The 19,264-nt window shown below is 33.7% G+C and overlaps 1 protein-coding gene across 4 annotated transcripts in view; it reads left to right on the plus strand.

Moving 5' to 3' along the window:
- LOC108358398 (protein FAM13A) overlaps nt 1-19,264 on the plus strand; it is a 120,283-nt gene that overhangs the window by 36,907 nt on the left and 64,112 nt on the right. For all 4 annotated transcript variants that reach the window (XM_017609708.1, XM_017609710.1, XM_017609712.1 and 1 more), the window contains one exon: nt 428-2,959. The gene's annotated coding sequence lies outside the window, so the exon portion shown is untranslated. The remainder of the gene's footprint in view (nt 1-427; nt 2,960-19,264) is intronic.

Consider the following 19,264-nt stretch of genomic DNA (forward strand, 5'->3'; position numbering starts at 1 on the left):
AGAATTTGGTGCTATTTATGTGCTTTTTAGAACTATCAAAATTATTTTAGGTGACCACTCGGTTTCTGAGAAATTCGTAACAATATTTATCCGTCAAACATTGGTGCGCAGTTCTCGGAAACTGGGTGTCAATATTTGACCGTTGCTACCAAAACTACAAGGAGTAGAATAAAATTTTACTGCTTTTTGGCTGATAGACTATGTGTTTTAATTGAAAAATTATTCATATTCGCAGTATATATTAATTAACAAAGAAAATCTGCTGAGTGCATGCATTCAGTGGGGCACAGTAGTCGCAGAGGATTAAGGCTATGCACTTATAATATATTTTAACCTTTCCAATTCTCACTGAATCGGGTTTATTTATATTTTTTTATGATTTCTCTAATAACTTTTTAAATATGTTTTTTTTTCTTATATTTTACAGAATTCCTTATTTTCTGAGTACACCGCAAGTAGAAGTATCTGCGCTTAAAAACTCATCAAAAAACTACTTAAAAATTCTCAAATAAAAATCTTATCGACGCGAAAATCGAATAAAATAGAAAAGTCGCAAAAAATAACTTCAAAAGTGCCACAAGCGGGCACCTAAAAACTTTCGTCAACTGAGGCAACCTCTTCTTATCGTCAATTAACGATTCTCTACAGGCGTCGAGTTGTGTGTGTAAAAGCCAAAATTTAAACATTTACTATGTGTAAAAATAACTGTTGTAAAGTAGCGTAAATACACGCCACCAAAGAGGAGTCACCCACACACACACACACCCACACCGCACACAACAAACCCCCCATGCTAAGATATCGGCTGGTGTCGACACATTTCCTCAAACAGCCGTAGATTGTGTACCGCCGCCAAGCCAGCTAAGCAGAGACGAGTCTAGCCGAGTCGCGTCAGCGAGCGCGAAACGAGTGCAACACGAAAAGAACACCAACAACAAATACATTACGAGCAACATATATACAAATACAAACACTAATACATCCCCACTTACACACACACACACAGCGACATAAACTACGTAGACTAGTACGCCAGGTGCCAAAAGTGCGTGTGCGTGTCAAGCGCCCGTTCAGAGAGGAGACGAGAGAGAGAGAGAGAGAGCACGCAAGCAAGGGCGTGGGGAAGCAAGTCAAAGCAGGAAGGCCAACAAGGAGATTGTGTGAGAGGAGAGTGCCATAAAAGGCACGCGTGCGTTCGCGCTGAGCTAAAGAAAGAGAGATAGAGAGAGAGAGGAAGAAAAAAGAATACTTACAGCAGCAAGCCAATTAGTAGGCACAACGCCTGAAAGCCTAAAAGCTTACTACATATTTAGTAGTGCAGTTAAAGAAACAAAACATTGCGGGCGGCGTTAGGTTTGCAATATTTCTGTGGAAATTCGCCAGCTGCGTTTGTGATCGCCAGCAGCGGTTTTGTATTGCATTTGTCGAATTGTATTACCGGATAATCCGACTAGCAGCCGTTTGGCAAGCCGACAGCCTTTTCGATTGTGTCACCGCCCCTCAGTGTAAGTTTGTCCGCCGTTCAATCAATAAAACGCCACATCGTTAGCCTCAAGCTAGACATTTTGGTTTAAAGCATTTAGCCGGCAACAACCGCAAAGAATTTGGTAGCGGAAAGTGGATTAATAGCGGAAAACGCCTAAAATAAATCCAGTGTAAGGATTTGAATGCGAAGTGATTAGCTATCGATTGTTTAATTGAGCGATTATCATAAAGACAATCTGGCTCGCACTACTTCCGTGTTAACGCAGTAATTTTCTGGCGATCCTACTTTCAATCGCCAGTAGCAGCAGCAGCAGCTGTAGTCGCACTCTTATTTGGTGGCTAGATTCTTTTAGAGGTTACACACAGGGCTGTGGTGACTTCTTCTCAACTGGCTCTGTAACTTTTGCCACAACGTATTCGCTAAAAGTTTTCCGTTTATTCGGTACGAACGACAACAATTTGAGCAGCGAAAATGTGCAGAGATCGCGATATGATTTTGCCATAGATCAACAGAATCGCCAATACAAAGTGAAGAAAAAAATTAAGCTCAAGTAAACAGTGTGCTGATGTACGAGTGCAAGAAAGTGAACAAAAAACGGGAGTGAAAGAAAAAGACGCCGAGGGCTTTAAGCAGATAGCAAAGATACTGCCACTGAGTTCAATTCTTACGCGTTATGGCTCAGATTGCTGACAGATTTGCAGATGTGAAGAGTATGTGATAACGATAGTGCACAAGTGAAAGCCGATAAATACCGTACTCAAAAAAGAAGAAAACAAGCGCTACTTAAGAAAGTTTGAGGCATTAAAACGCTTTACGAAAGAGCTACTAAGTTAACCGAAAAATTTTGAAGTAGACTTTCTTTTCTACCGCTTACTACCGCTATCGATAAGTCGATAAAATACACTTATCTCTTACTACACATATCGTAAGCTAAAGGATACGCTCGCAATCTATGTCTAAACAATTTTTCGTAGTGTAACGGTTAACTCGAGTTTTGTCGTGCGCGTACACACACATTTAGCAATGTGACTGTTAAGCGTCGATGTTTGTTTCACTAAGTGCTAAATTCTTTGGCCGGCAATCGATTTATTGTTCGACCGGTATAAGCTGCGTGCGTATTTTGCCAATATCAGCAACAAAGGCGTGTTATTCTGCGCGTGGGATAGTGAAGAAGAGTTGAAGCGTGCATGAAAACTGTGTGCAGGACTTTTTAAGGGCGAGACGAAAAACCAAACGACAAAAAAAAATTAATATAGGAATAATCAAACGCTTTATGCGTTATTTAGTTTGAGTGTTTTGTGTGAAAAAAAAATAAAAAATAAAATAGTACTATAATTGCACCCAATAATTGCATACAACAAATTCGTTTGCTGGTGTCAAGCGGATAACTGTAAACGTGCAAGGATTTCAAGAAAAAGCGGCAAGATTGAAGACTTTGCGAGGAACTTTTGGAAGTCTATTAAGGCTTGTGTTGTAAGTACTTTCAAATAATTCTCTATTTTTTATATGTAAATAAACTTTAAATTTAAAAAAAGCAAAATAATACAAAGCTTCCATGGTGGCGAGCTGCTGTAATGAGGATAAGGAAGAGTCAATTGACCACTTTCTGTGTCGATGTCTAGGTCTACAGACGAAGCGCCTCAACGCTTCTCCAACAGTCTGTGCGCGATAGCGGAGGTGGAACTGTTGCATTTCCCCTGCTTCTTTTCGGATAGTATTTGGTTCAGTAGAATAATATCTTTGAAGCTACGCTCTCGATCGTGGTTACGTATCTCTTCCTGACACTCGCTTAAATAGGGCACTCACAATGGACAATTATGTCTCCTAGCGAAGGTATGGAATATTCCAGACACGCCCTTCTGACCTAACCTACCAAAGCGTTATTCAATAAGGATGCAGATGTTCGAAATAGTGTCATTGCTTCATGCGCTGAGTGAAAAGTTGGCCATATAAAGTTTGTTGTTAGATAACCATAACGTCATTTCAGCGTAACAGCATCATTTTCGAAGTACGGTCCGATGACTCCGCCAGCCCAAAAATTATGACAAATACTGACTCGTTGTAGGTCCATAGTTGTTTCTTGCAGTGGGTGCAGTTTGGCTTGTTGACGTATCCATTCATCTGCACGCGTTGTGTTTTGCCTGGTTCCGACAAAAAAAAATGCGCCCATGAAGTTTTTTTTAGAAAGAAAAATCCGCACGTTTAAATAACATTTACGCGTTGTTGAACTGAGTATCGCTTCAGGAGTAAGTTTGCCCTGACCTGTGGTCCCAATTGTCTGGCAATACTTCTGCTATCGTCTATAAACAAGAATTTCAAAACAATTGTGGTGCACACGAAAACTGGATAACTTTTTACACCGATGCATCCAAGGGTAATGATGTTATTGGTTTCAGCGTCGTAGACAAAAATTCGGTAATCGCGTTGGCCCAACTTCCCCGGCATGCCTCTGTGTTCGCCGGTGAAGCAACCGCAATCTTGAATGCTTGCCAAATAGCTAAAGTTAACAGACAGAAATACATGATCTGTATCGACTCATTGGCCTCACCGCATGCTGTCAACCATACTGACAAAACTATAGCTCTAATAAAGGACATACTTATAGAAAAGACCGAAAGAATCCAGCTACTCAGCCTCGTTGCTAGAGCTTAATCTTATTTTGTTTAGGTTAATTTTATTATCCTAATGCATTGAATAAATAATAAATAATAATAATTGTCTGGCATCAATATATCACAAATACATACATACATAATTGTTGTCAAAGATCTGCATCGCCCTTGCCTAAGCCCATATAAGCGTGGGATTTCTAACAAATCTATTGATTAGCAAAAACCTAAGATTTAGTTACATATTTTTCTATAAATTTCTGGCGCAAGCAACATCCAAAAATAATGAGTTTTATTTTAATAGGCCAGGAATGGGCAAGCTTGAGACTAATAAGAGCCGTGTGAAAAAAAAACTATCTGATGTGAGCTCTGTTTAAGTGATCAATGTCCTATCTTTCAACAGTGTTATTGAGCTTTATGCCACGATTTTCGTTTTAGAGAAAAATGGAAAAAGCAATAAAGTCTAAGCGGTAGAAGTTATAGCTGCTATTTCGGAGATCACCACGTCTGTTCATCAGTAAAAATTAATATAGACATTGCGGTATATAATATTTGGTCTCATATGTGTGCTTTTTCTTTCTTTTGAAAAAAAAAAAATCATCTGACAATTTCGTCACACCTTTAAACTTTATCTGCTCCACATATGTAGCTCATAGAAGGCGACAAAATGTCTGCAACCCTGAAAGGGCGAACCTTCTATTGTAGATATACTTATTATTTAAAATTTTAAACCATTTTAATATCTTATCAGTGCACTTATGTAGTATTTGGAGCAATTCCAAAAAAAACTGCGGTAATTATATTAAAACCTTTTCAATGTACGTACATACAGTGACTCAAGCAAGTGTTCCCGTGTAGCTTTTTTTTTAAACATTTACAATGCTTTTCAAGCTAGATTTTTTGTTTATAATTTTTCTATAAAAATATTGTCCCAACTTTGGCAAAAACTGCAGTAAAAAGTTTCAGCCGGTTAAAAAATCGCGTTGATTTTGAATTTTTTTTTTTTGGTGACTGCTGTTGCAGTTCTTTATGTATAACAAGTAAAATTTATGAAAACTGGTGTTGCTTTTTTGGGATTCTCTTGCGAACGGTCTTCCGCATTTTATTTCATGGCTTATATGGAAAAAAGTGTAAAAATCCGTCAGCAAAAAAAAAAAAATACTAAAAATCAACGCGATTTTTTAGCCGGTGGAAACTTGCACTTCATTGGACTAAAATTGTATAGTCTAGAATAGCCAAAAATCTTCTAAAAATTCAGACTAAAAACTTTAAAATCCGGATAAAAATTTGTAAAATCTTCCTAAATTTTATATAAAGATTGAAACTTTAAGTTATATGGTGTTGGTTAAAACTTGGACAGTATTTTTAGATAAAAAAAAACCAAAAAAATTCGACTTGAGAAAATTGTTAAAATAAAAAAAATCAACAGGTGGTCACCTCTTTGAGTTACGGTACATATTTTATGAACGATATTTAAAGAAATAAAAAAATCCAATATGTATTAAAAACCCTCTAATATCTCCTATAAGCCTGCTTCAGAAAATGTAGCCATGAAGAAAAAGAAAACAGAAACGAAAGATTAAAAAATCAGTAAACAACGGCTTGAATTCTTGACTGTAAATAATATATGTAAGTAAATATGTACAAATTGTCTGCATATGTAGATCTATATACATACATATCGAGCCCGTACCGCCCAAAAGGCGTAAGCGACATTTGTTTTTTTTTTTTAATTTTATTTTTGATGCAGAAATGTTAGAGCGTCTCTAGATGTATTTCTGCATCAGAAACCGAATTTTGAAAAAATTTCGCTTACGTCTTTTTGGCGGTTAGGGCTCGATATGTATTCCCTGTGACGATAAAATAATTATTGTATGTACATACATACATACATATGTGTCGCACCTTTATTTAACTTCAGCAAATAAATGCTGAAATATGAGTATTGTTAACATTAACAAAGCGAGTCTGAAATGCTAGATAATTATTTACTGCATATCAAATAACAAATTGCTGACTTAATTGCTAGCACAATAAAGAATTGTACAAGACGTGCTGTGATAGGTCAGTTGAAGGGGTGCGAGTATGTCTTATCATAATCACACATAAGCAAAAGTAAATAATGAACTAAGCTAATAGTTAAAGAATTTTTAGTGCAAACGTATGGATGTAATAAAAAATTATTTAATTTAGATTCAGCCGACTTTCGGTCTAACACATGTGGAGAGAAACAAAAGTCGATGGCAAGAGGCACAACTTAAATAACATCATAAAAGTGCAGTATCTAATACAAGGGTTAAAAATGATCGAAAAAGTATACTTCCAAAATAACTACTATTTTTGATCGAAAAAAAAATAAAAACCACAAAAAACGATTACATTTGACCAAAAAGTAAAAATCCAGTTTTCAACGATTATTCTTGATCGAAAAAAATAAGAATAAAAAATAACGATTTTTCAATGATCTAAAAATATAAACCTTGGTATTCAACGGTTATTTTCGTCTCCTGATTTAAACACCGGTTTGAAACCAACTAATGAAGAAACTATTGCATAACAGTTATTTGTAACAGCCTGTAAGAACTCAGATGGACATAGACATATACATATGCAAATTAGGGTGGTCCTTAAAAAATCAAAAGAAAATTTTTTTCAGTCTCACTCCCTAAATTGGTAATACCACGGTCACAGATATCCCATATAAATTTTGGTTCCGATTGGAGTCGGTAAAGACGTCTTCATGTGATATCTTCGGCTATAGTAGCATGGACTTAGGGGTTGAGGCTAAGGAAATCTGTTGTAAAAATTCGCTTCCTACATTTAAGGACCATCCTAATATATGTACATAGATAACTTATATACAAAAGTGTTGTGAAATGTGATAGACCTGCTTCTCTTACGCCAAGGATGGGTGATATCGAAAATGAACCAAACCACATCACAACCACGCCTACTTTCCATATAACGGCAATTTACAAACATGCGAAAACTTCGATTTTCAGTAACTACACTCAGTTGCATAATTTTAAGACCGCCATATATTAACAGGTTATTTATTTTCACATTATTTAATTTTAAAATACCGTTGATTTTTGGCTATTTTTTTTTTTTAAGGTGTCACTCAATTTCTTTCATGTATGTAAAGTACGTTCGATTTTTTTTTTATGTAAGAAAATGAACAACGCCGGTAACAAAAAAAAAAAATCTAAAAATCAATGGTTTTTTGTAGCCATATCAAACTTGCACTTTATTATACTAAACTTACATGAGATATAAAACTGCATACGCAAAACTTTTCAAAAAATTCCAAAACAAAGTGTAAAATTTTTATAAATTTTGTTATAGAATGAATTATATTTTTATAAGAACACAATTGAAATTAAATAATATGAAAATAAATATTCAAAACTTATTAATATGTGGCGGTCTTAAAATTATGCAACAGTGAAGCTTTTTTCCAAAATTTATGTTTAGAGTAACAGGAAAGATTACACCGGCACACAAAAAGAAAGTGGTGTATGCTTTTAACCAGAAGCACCTGCCGACATGTATTTCGACCCGCGAATCCGAATCTGAGGTCCGTTTGTCTCGTACACCCTCAAAATTTTGATTAAAATGCGAACGTTGCGAATTTTTTGCCCTTCTTCAAAATTTTTGCAATTAACTCGAAATTTAGGAGTTGGACGAGTTAAACGGACCTCAGACTTGGATTAAGTGCGTCGAAATAAATGCCGGTAGCTGGGTCTCAGAAAGTGAGCATGGCATGAGGTCGCTCCAAGCGTTCAAATCTTTCCATGTATTTTTATACGGGAAAAATAAATATTTTCCTAGAAATGGTATAGAATTCTTGAAAATCAATGTTTTTCGATGGGAAGCGAACCAGAGCGCTTCAGGATACTTTCAATAATAATACCCAATTGTTTATTTAACCATTTTGTAACACTAACGGTTTTTTATTGGTCCCCTCATAGCATTTTTCGGTTTAGGTTTTTGTGGGTTTTTGGCGTGCGTATAAATTATAGTTGCGATGAAAAAATGGTTAAATAAACAATTGGGTATTATTATTGGGAATCTTCTGCAGACAAGCAGAGTTTTCTGGTACAAAAATATTGATTTTTAACTATTCTATACCATTTCTACGAAAAGTTGTTTTTTTTCCTATATAAAATACATGGGAAACTTTGGGCGCTTTGAGCGACCTGGAAATATTTTTTGATTTCAAAATAAAAAAATAAGGGTATACATTTTTTCGGTATAGAACAATCCTAAGGGGTGAGAGCATAAAAATTCGGACTTTACTTTTTCACATGCATTTTTGGACCACCTTAATGTACATACTACATGTCGAAGTATGCATGCACTTACGCTAAACACTTGCCAAATTCTTGGAATGACATTTAAGCTTAGTCACAATCATTGAAAATTATTGTTTATTTAATATCGCGGCACTGCCTTGACCATATTTCAGCAATTTATACCTTTATAGCAAAAGAGCGATATACATACATACATATGTATAGCCACAAAATGTGTATGGAAATTTTTTGTGCCACTGCATAAAAATACTTGCAATAATATGAATATGCATACAAATAAAAGTGTGTGCATTTGTAAATCTGTTTATACATATGCGTAGATAAATATGTACATAAACATATACATTGCTTTGCACATTGATACGTTTGTATAGATTCAAGCGCAAATTCAGCGAATTTTTATCGACGGAAAATAAGCAAACGCACAAACAAATAATTTATCATTCAAGTACTTATATATTTTATTACTTTAAAATATTTCAGATTTTTATATTGCGGGCATTCATATAACGTGGTAAACTGCCGATAAACGTGATAAACTGCCGATAACCGTGATAAAATTATAAACTCTATACAAGTTTATAATTTTATCACGTTTGTCGGATGTTTGTGACGTTAGATGAATATCCCTATTGTGCAAAAAGTAACCCCAAAAAATTGCAAAAAAGTCAGGAATTTCTTCTGCGAGTTTTCATTTATCACTTTCATCGTTTAAGAATAATTTTCTCGGAATCATCACCCCCTTTTATAGCACGCGTATTCATTCGTATGTGTGCGTTCGACATCTAAAGCAAAGGAATAGAAGTAATCTTTTGCGTATATTGAACTCAGCTGTCAAACACACGCAAGCGAGTACACGTTTCGCTGAACTACGGAAGAAGTCGGAAAGACAGATGTGGCGATCTCCGATAAAGCTAAACTTTTTAGTGGGTATTATTTTGAGTACTGTTATTATTAGTACTGTTATTATTTTATTTAAAATTTTTAACTCAAAATTTTCGCAGATAATTTTTGAGCTGTTTATATTTAAGGTATTCATAAAAAAGTTGATATTCTTTTGAACCTGAAAGCTTGCGAAAATAACAAACGGTCTCGAAACAATCTCAAAACGTAAAAAAGGTTGTCGATATGTCTCGAAAAATAAAGCACGCATAGTTCCAAAATGTCCTGAAACAATGCCGAAATGCCAGAAAAAATTCCGAAAAAATACGAAAAATAAAACACGACGAATCCCGTAAAGTCTAGAAATAATTCGGGACGGTTTCGAAAAAAATCCTAAAAGGTCGCGAAACAAATACAGAGGACAGCTAAAAATGTGTTGAAAACCTGAAAAATTGCAAAGTATATCCGTATATTAAAAACTAAAAATAGGAACGCCCGAAGGTCTTTTTAAAAATATCAAAAAGTCTCGATAAATCTCGAAAACTGGAAAAATAAGGCACACAGAGTTCCGAGAAGTACAGAAAATGTACCAGAACCTATCTAAAATTTCCAAAAAAGATGTACAAAACTAAAATGTGATGAATCACGCAAAGACTCTGAAAAAGCCCTAGGCGATCTCTAAGAAATGCTGGAGAATATCTCGAACAGTGCCAAGAAAACCCGAAAAATTATAAAGTGTTTATTGTATTATAAATGGCTAAAAACTTAATAGAACCGAAATTGCCAAATGGTCCCACATACCGAGGAAAACGCAAAGGGCCACAAAGTGTTCTATTATTTTGTCAGATTAAAAAAACTGGGAACAAACCCAAAAAATTCCGAACGGTCCCGAAAAAACCTTAAAAAGTTTCAAAAAATTTCGAAAAAATCAGCATAAAGCATTACATAAAATCGTTATGAATCCCAAAAACTCTGGAAAATACCTATGTACGTAAATGGCCTCGAAAAATTATGAGCAAATTTCTAAAAGTAAAAATAAATGCCGAAATCGCGAAAAGCTTCGAAAATCCCATAAATCATAAAGTATATTATGAATGGCTAAAATCTGCAAAAAACGAAAGGTCCAGAAGAATACCGAAAGATCGTCTAATGTAAAACTCAGAGAGTTCCGAAAAGCCCTAACAGAATCCTATCCAATTCCCAAAAAAGATTCCGAAAAATAAAATATGGTGAATTTTAGAAATTCTTTAAAAATTTGTTTACAATCCCGAAAAAATACCACAAAAATTCTCGAAAAAAAAACACCGAAAAATCACCGGTTCTTTTCTGCAAAAATTGTATCAAATCAGCTTTGAATTTTAAATATTTTATCCTTAAAAATCGGTCTTGCTATTGGTATCCTTGAAAAAGCGGTACACCAGTATTTTCACCGTTGTTTTTTGTTTTTGTTTTGATTTTGATTTCAAAATCTATGGGTCGTTTTCTCAAGTAGCTTATAAAACTTATCTGCCCATCCAACAAATTTTTTGAGAACAAAATTTGCATTTAAAGAGCAAATAAATTTTAAACGGCCCTCAATCTCTAAACAACATCAATTGTCATCGACTTCGATAATGTTTTTTTTTAAGAAAAACGTTATCGGGACAATAACAATAAATAAATAATATATGACCCTTTCTTGTTCAATCTCAAAAATGGTCAGGGAGAAATATATCCAAAAATATTAGGGCGTATTGCTTAAAGCTAGCGAGGAATAATGAACAACATAAAACGTTATCTAGAGCATCACATGTCAACCCAAAACTGACAAACTGAGCCATCATTAGGGTCAAGCAAGTGCGAACCGACGCAATGTGTCAACAGTTGGTTACACATACGCAGCGGTGTCATGAAACACAAATGACACGTGTCGAATTTACGCCAATCAATAATTCATTGTTACACATTTAACTGTCTCACACCATATGAGCACTTGACATAATGCTGTCAATTACATACATACATCCATACACATGTAGGTTTGTACAAATGTATGTATCTTTTGATTGACCTCTTCACCTACTGTTGGCCCCTTGTATAATTTATAAACCCTTTTAATTATGCAAGCGTTCGATGTACATACCCTTTAACGTATGTATGTACATATGTATATGTATTGTGAATTTCTCCCCACTTGTAAAATGCGCCTAAAATCGCGCAACATTTCTTCTTATTAGAAATTGTGCGGCCATGAAAGTGAATGTGTCCCCAGCACCCACTCAAACACATACTCACTTACATATGTAGATATGTACACTAAAAAATAGCAAAGCTTTCTAGCTAAAAAAGCTAAGCGGCACTGCAGGTGTAGAAACAAAAACTGTTATCAACAGAATTTCCTCCCTTCATACCTTAGTGCCATAACACTGAATCTTCGTTTGAGTTGACTGCCCATTTACTTTATGCCGCCCACTTGGAGCGGGTTTTTTTGTTAATGCAACGATTAAGTAGTTTGAATAGCAAACACGGCACTTTTGTTACTACTTTTTTGCTAGTAAATAATCCATATAGTATTACGATATGTGCATATAAAATGCTAGCTCGTTGCCTTTTTCAATTACTTTTGTTGCGTGTTTCTAAGTATCGTCGGCCGGCACTTTTGTACAAACGTAAAAGTGTAAGTGAGCCGTGTAATTGCTTTAAAGTATGCAAATACGTATACATATACATATATGTATTTGCTTTTCAAATAATATCATTACCCAATAAATTGTTTGTGGCTCAACGCTTGTTGGTGCATTGTCAGATCTATGTATGTATGTACATACATATATAAAGTCTTTTGTTTTGTGCTTAGTTAGCGCCTTTTTCGCTTTCGCTTTTTGCTAATTTTTAGTCGGGACTTTTAAGTGTGAACTAATTAAATTACTTTTTAGTTATCCATTGTTTTGTTTGCGCGTGTCCTAATTTATGATTAGTTAAGAAAATAACTAAGAAAATAACACGTGGATAACCATGAATTTGAAATTATAAAAAAAAAATAGAATGGTATGGGTTGAACCACTTTTAAGATTTGCAAAATCTAAATACAGCTTTAAAATTAACGACAAATTATCAAATAATAGTAATAAAAGAATAATGATAATTTTTTTTTTTTTTGTTAATAAAATGGTAGTCAGATACTACTCTCACAGCCGCTGAATACAACTATAAGATAGAAATATTTCCGGAATCCGGCCTACAGTTTGACTCCGACTCCGAAGCTGTTATGTTCGTGGCTGAATGCACACGGAAGTTTGCCATTGCCTGCCGAGGGGCGACCGCTTTGATGTTGGTCGGAAACGTAATTGTCGTCTTAATCGAAATCTTAATCGTGCCCAACCACCTCGCCATGGTTAGGTGCTAGTTTCCAACTAGGCTGCGCATTTAGACTTTTTCTTCTATGTAGTGCGGTTTAGATATAAAAGAGACAGATGCTTTGTATTTTTTATGTTTAGAGTTTTAGCCACATAACCGAAGTCGTTGAGCCTTTTTAACCGACTTCAAAAAAGGAGGAATATTTTGTTTTTTTTTTGATGTATGTTACCGCATAATTTTGGACCACGTCAACCGGTGTCTCAGAGGGGATCCCACACTACTCTGGTTTAGATACGATCATTGTATCATGAAAAAATTAACGGTACTCCTAAATTTTTTTATGAGATTCGAAGTCGGTTTTGTTTTTTGCTTAAAAATTACTTGTTTTGTAGCTTTGTGGTATAGGTGCCCTCACATACTTCTCTGATTTATGGTTTTAGGTTTTGTTAATGTGATAGTCGTTTAATGGTAATTATTTTATTTTTTAAATTTAAACTTCTTTAGCGGCGGTTGGTTGGTTGGCAGTAAATTGGCAAATTCAACGGATATTGCACACGGAAATGGTTGGGACGGAAACAAGTGCTTCTTAAATGTAACCACATGGTATTAATCTGTCGAAACGTGCTAACAAAAGTTTAAAGAATAAGACTTAGATAAAAGCCAATACAAGAATGAAAGCTAAGGAGAGTACGTATCAGGGTAGCCAACTAATTTTTGAGAATTCCCCGCCCATGGATATCTCCTTATTTACAAAAAAAAAAAAAAAAAAAAAAGGTTTTTTGATGTATTGCTTGTCTTTCTGTTTATTTTATTTTTAAAGGGAATTCATCTATGTATGTATGTATTCATAAGCCAGACCAAACATTTTTAAATTTAGTTAACAAATAAAGAATAAAAAATGTACATACAATAAGTATTTATATTTACAAATAAATAATAAAAAATTTACATATAATACGTATTTACATACATACAATGGTCAAAAAATTTCAGTCAACCCAAATTTTGACCAGTTTTCACATTTTTTATTTTTATTTTTATTTTGTGTTATTTAATTTGAGTTATTTTTTTGTATTTTTTTAGAAAGATTTTTGAAATCTTTGTGGCGCACTCAATTTTAATATAATAAAGTGCAAGTTTTAAGTGGCTAAAAATTTGTGTTTTAGAATTTTTTTGCCGAAGGTGTTGCGGTTATCTTCCATATAAAAATAAATGGTGTTTATTGGTTATATGACAGCAAATGCGACAAAGGGTTGCATAATCAGTACTTTAGTTGCAGTTGCATGTCTTATTAACCTTTTTTAACCCATTATGAATTTAGTGAAGGAAAAAAATAAGTAACACCTAATTCCTCACAAAAGAAAGTTCATCCCTCGATTCCCCACGTAAACTGAAATTGCCCACAAAAAACGGTCCTTTCCCCACGGGTTGGGTTCCCGGCTACGTATGTATATAGATGAAGAAAGGGGTAAAGGTGAAATTAAGAATAAAAACAAAAACAAATATGCGCAAAGACAAAGGCAAACATGAAGATCAAGGTAAATTAAGAAAAAAAATGAGGAAATCGATAAAAGGAAAGATTAAGATGGAGGAAGAAAGATTAATATAAAGGTAATTATGAAGAAAAGCATACAGATAGATACACAGAGACTCAATCTGGGAATTATCTCGGAGTTCTCGGGACTAAATCAGGATTTTCATTGTTTATATTTTTATGGATATTGTTATCGGTAAAAAATAATCGATATTGTTGATATATTTATGAACATATTTATCAATAGTTTTATCGATATTTATATCGGTACAATAATCGATTTTGTTATCGATATAATAGTCTGTTTTGTTACCGATCTTTTTTTTATAGATTTTTCAATCGATATTTTCTATCGCTTTTGTTATCAATTCTTTTTATCGGCCCTGTTACGAATATTTTTATCGATCATGTCGAGCCCTAACCGCCAAAATAACGTAAGCGACAATTTTTTCAAAATTTTCTTTTTGATGCAGAAATGCATCTAGATGCTCTAGGAATATTTCTGCATCAAAAAGAAAATTTCGAAAAAAATGTCGCTTACGATATTTTGGCGGTTAGGGCTCGATGTTATCGATATATCGATTTAACTATATCGTTATCGATGTGTTTGTCGATACAGTTATCTATACTGTTATCGATATAATAACCGGCACGTAACATGTGACCACACGATTTGACATTACATCACATCATATGATATCAGATGATATATGATATGACATTATATGGCATGACATAACTTCCTATCACATCACTTCACATTACATCACATGAAATCACATAACATTGCATCGCATAACCTGAAATCACGTCATCGCACCTCACATCATCTGGGTGAATATGCAGAAGAAGAAAAAGATAAAAGCAAAGATATAAAAGATAAAAACAAGGATTAAGACCAAGGTAAATTTAATTTTGAGCCAATGAAATGCGCATATAGGTACATATCGCACACCATCTTCAAAAGGGGCACAACTCAAAATTACACGTTTGCCAGAAAATTCAAAAAACTATTTCATAGCACATGATAATTATATAGGAAAGGGAGGCTTTACCTTGGGGTTATAACAAAAAATAAAAGCTCTGTTTACATTTTTAGCGCATAATTTAATAAATTCCAAGTTTTGAGTTGTGGCTGTTTGGAATACGGTGTGCGATATATTGTTATGGCACAAACTTGATATGTAACGTAAGTTTCACTGCCTAGGGGCACTTACTTTTTTGCTGACAATATTCAAATATTTGTTGATATGAAATCAGAAATTTTAGTGATTTTCTACTGCAATATATGCGCTTTATTATAAAAATTGATATCTTATCTAAAACCAGTCCTCAATTGGCAAAGTGTAATTCAATTCGTCATAACATTGCAATCGTTGCATTAAGCTCGAAAAAATGTTGTATATTTTTCGGTTGTCACTGATAATGATAGTGTAGACTAATTTCATTTAGGTAATGAGAAATAGGTAAAAATAATTTGTAAAATGTTAAAACAAAATGAACAAGAGCGGAAATAGGAGCTTAATAGCACTTTTTTACCGGATGAGTGGCAGATCGCTCTATCTCAGTAAACGCTTCAAAAACGCCCTATTTAACTAAACGGTGGAAAAACGCACTATCTCAGTTGCCGATATATTGAATTTATATTGACATAGCGCATTTTCGAACTGGCAGTCGAGATGGGGCGATCTTCCACTTAGCCGGCGATATACTCTAAAGGGAATATCAACAGATACGGGACACGTTTCTCCTAAAAAAAAATATACATATATATATAAATATGTAGCTATAATCAAACACCAAAAAGTGCGCACTCTCTTATGACGCTTTCGATTCTACAAACAGTTTTACCTTTTCATTGCCCGGTCCTTAGTGTTTGTGCTTAGAGGGCAATGAGAAGGTAACATTTTTCGGTAGAAACAAAAACGCCATTAGATATCAAATGTCGCGTATTTTCAAAGTCAAATAGAAGTCAGACAATTTTCCATTCTCATCCTACAAAACAATAATGTCTACAATTAATAAATAGAACTAAAGCGTTAATGTGACATTTCCTTTCAATGCTTAAAAATAGATGTCATTCCACACGATATTGTAAATTATCTATACAAATAATTGCAATGTATATTTAGAACAAGTTGAGCGTGACTTGCTTGTTTTGCATTGCATTCATCTTCGAAAAATTCCATAACTATCCAGTGTAAATATTAACTTGTAATTTACTCCCTTATTTAATGCCACATGCGAAAGATTATTTCAAAGATTCATTTCCATTTTTTTTTTTATTATACTTGAGTCATCATGAATAGGCGATAATTGATTTAATAAATTATTGGTATGAATAATCTTCTGAATTGTTATATCTGCTGAGTTAATAAGGAAAGTTTTATTACATTGTCGGAAGTGTTGAGTTAATAGGTAAAGCCAGCGAAAATGGTAAAAAATTGGCAAATAAAAAAATTCTGGAAATTCAAATGAGATTTATTGTACATTTACAGCTAATTTCACGAAGGCTATTTATGTGTAAAATGTTTTTAATTTTTTGAATTTTATATGGAAATTGACAGAAAATAAAAAAATATTTTTAATTTAAATTGCTGGTGAAATCGGTTTTTAAATGTTCTTTAAGTTGCTAATTGAAGTTTTCCCCGCTTAAGTCAAAACTATAAGCGCACCACATATTGAAAAGTTGAAACACAATTTATTCTTTTGTTATTTAATTTTAGTTATTTTTGTATAAAAATATAGCATATGCTTTAACAAAAACCGTATTTTCAAACTTGATTTATTAAAAAAAAATTCACAAACTTGTGTACGAGTTTCAAGCTTCTTAATTATATTTCTTAGAAAGATCTTGTGTATGCAGTTTTGTATCCCATCCAATTGTAGTGCAGGTTTCATGTAGCTGGGACTTACCGTATATTTGTGGTAATGTTTCTTTCTAACGGGTGTTTATTTTCCTACATATGAAAATGCGGTCGAACGAGCATGTGAACTTTTTACGAAAGTTTTTTAATTTTTTTTTGTGTAAATATTGGTCATAGTTTGAAACTTGGATTTATACGATTTTGATTAAAGAATAGACTATATTTTTATAACAAAAAAAAAAAAAAAAAACTATAATTCTGACACAGGGTGTATGTGTGTGGGGCGACAAATTCAGTAGCATTCGGATATGCTGAATATGCAAGATTTTGTCCTGCGTTGATTTTCAATATTCCCATCAAAGCGGCTATTTGGGACTAATGTAATCAATATAAATTTCGAATCGATTCATGAGTTCAAAATAATACCATCTAACTTCCCTCAAAGAAGCAAAAAAATTTGCATAATTTATTTGTGGCATACCACACAATATTGGTTTCTTTTCACAACTGTCAATTGACATGCAATTTGTGTACACCACTCGTACCTACATAAGTTGCTAGCGGCTCCGTGATTGCGCGGCCTGCCACAGTTTATACGTAACAAATTGAATTTAAAAAAAAAAAAAAAATGCAACTTAACTAATTCGTACAAGAAATTTACATGTTTTATCGATGCTCGTTAAAGTTGTCTACCATATTTTTTGTAATTCTAACATTTTGTCAATTCTCCAATAGATGTAAATACTCACCACATTTATACAATCGCAAATTATGTAATCACCAGGAAGCAAGAAAAAAGAAATTTTAAGCGCTTAGATAAGCACTAAAACATTGGCAAATATGCTCGAAAAAAACAAAGAAACTGAGCGGACTGCACGCGCGAAAGAAGTGAAGCTTAATAGAGGATACTCGCTATGAGGTGCAATATTGACGATAAAAAAGTTCCAAATAGAAAAATAAAAGTGCCAAAAAAGGTGTCATTACTTTAGTCCTTCCCATGGCACGGTTTGAGCCAAAATACCAATATCAATAAAGATCTTAATGTAAATACGGAGCATGAGGATATAGCAGGGCTAAGCATTAGTACCTCAGCACGGTTAATGAGCCATCTATGTATATCGGCTAGCGACCGATCTTCTTAGCCCGAGATATGCAAGAAGACTGAAAAGAAAGAATTTCTCCGATATTATCAAATAATGCGCAATATAATAAATACATAGGATGCTTTCCATTTCCAGACAACCGGTCAGATACGAGCATGATTTTTAATTTGTACCAAACTCAAATACATTGTTTGTTGGTCCAAATAATCAGACACGTATTTTTTCTTTTGGCTCGGAGAAAATTTTCGGCCGAATTAAACGCGATTTTGTTTTTCAGGCAAAAATCGATTATTCGAATTGACAGTGAGAATTTTTTTTTTTTAATGCCCATAACTTTGTCAAAGTTTAAATAGATATTAGAACACACTTTCCACCATACAGTTTCGAAATACAAAATCACATTTTCCCGCTTTTTATAATCGAAACTGTATGGTGGAAAGTGTGTTCTAATATCTATTTGATACATAAAAAATTATCACGGCTGTACTTTTTGCTGATATATTACATAGATATGTTCCATTTAGTTAAACAATATAAGAATATTGTAGTATGTACCACAAAAACGTATATTTTCTATAAAAAATCATAACTCAGAAAAAAAAATCTTCGCTATTAGAGATTTGGGTTGATTGTAGTTCAAAGTGTCTCTTTCCCGGTAAAAAAGTTTGAGAGAAAAAAAAATACACTTTTTGAGAAATTAAATTAAAAAAAAAAAAATTCTCACTGTCAATTCGAATAATCGATTTTTGCCTGAAAAACAAAATCGCGTTTAATTCGGCCGAAAAATTTTTCCGAGCCAAAAGAAAAAATATTACACATTTTCATCTTCATCTTCATTTTCGTTTTCCTCTTCCTCGCCAACTCCATCTTCCTCTTTAGTTTTTACTTTCAGCTTCATATTCATTGCCCTTGTCATCTTCCTTTTTGTTTTCATCTTCGCTTTCTCTGCATTGAAAATGCAGATTTCTTTATCTCTTTATTCTTCTTCTTCTTTATCTCCGTCCTCATCTTCTCTTAAATACCAATTTAGATTTTTGTCTTTAGATATTTTTATATTTGTCTTTGTCGTTGCCTTTGACTTTCTTTGTCTCTGTCGTTAAATATTTGAATTATTAAATAGTTTGAATTAAA

This window comes from Rhagoletis zephyria, unplaced genomic scaffold (assembly GCF_001687245.7).
Source record: "Rhagoletis zephyria isolate East Lansing unplaced genomic scaffold, Rhagoletis_zephyria_1.1 Rzeph_scaffold_00249, whole genome shotgun sequence".
Taxonomy (NCBI): Eukaryota; Metazoa; Arthropoda; class Insecta; order Diptera; family Tephritidae; genus Rhagoletis; species Rhagoletis zephyria.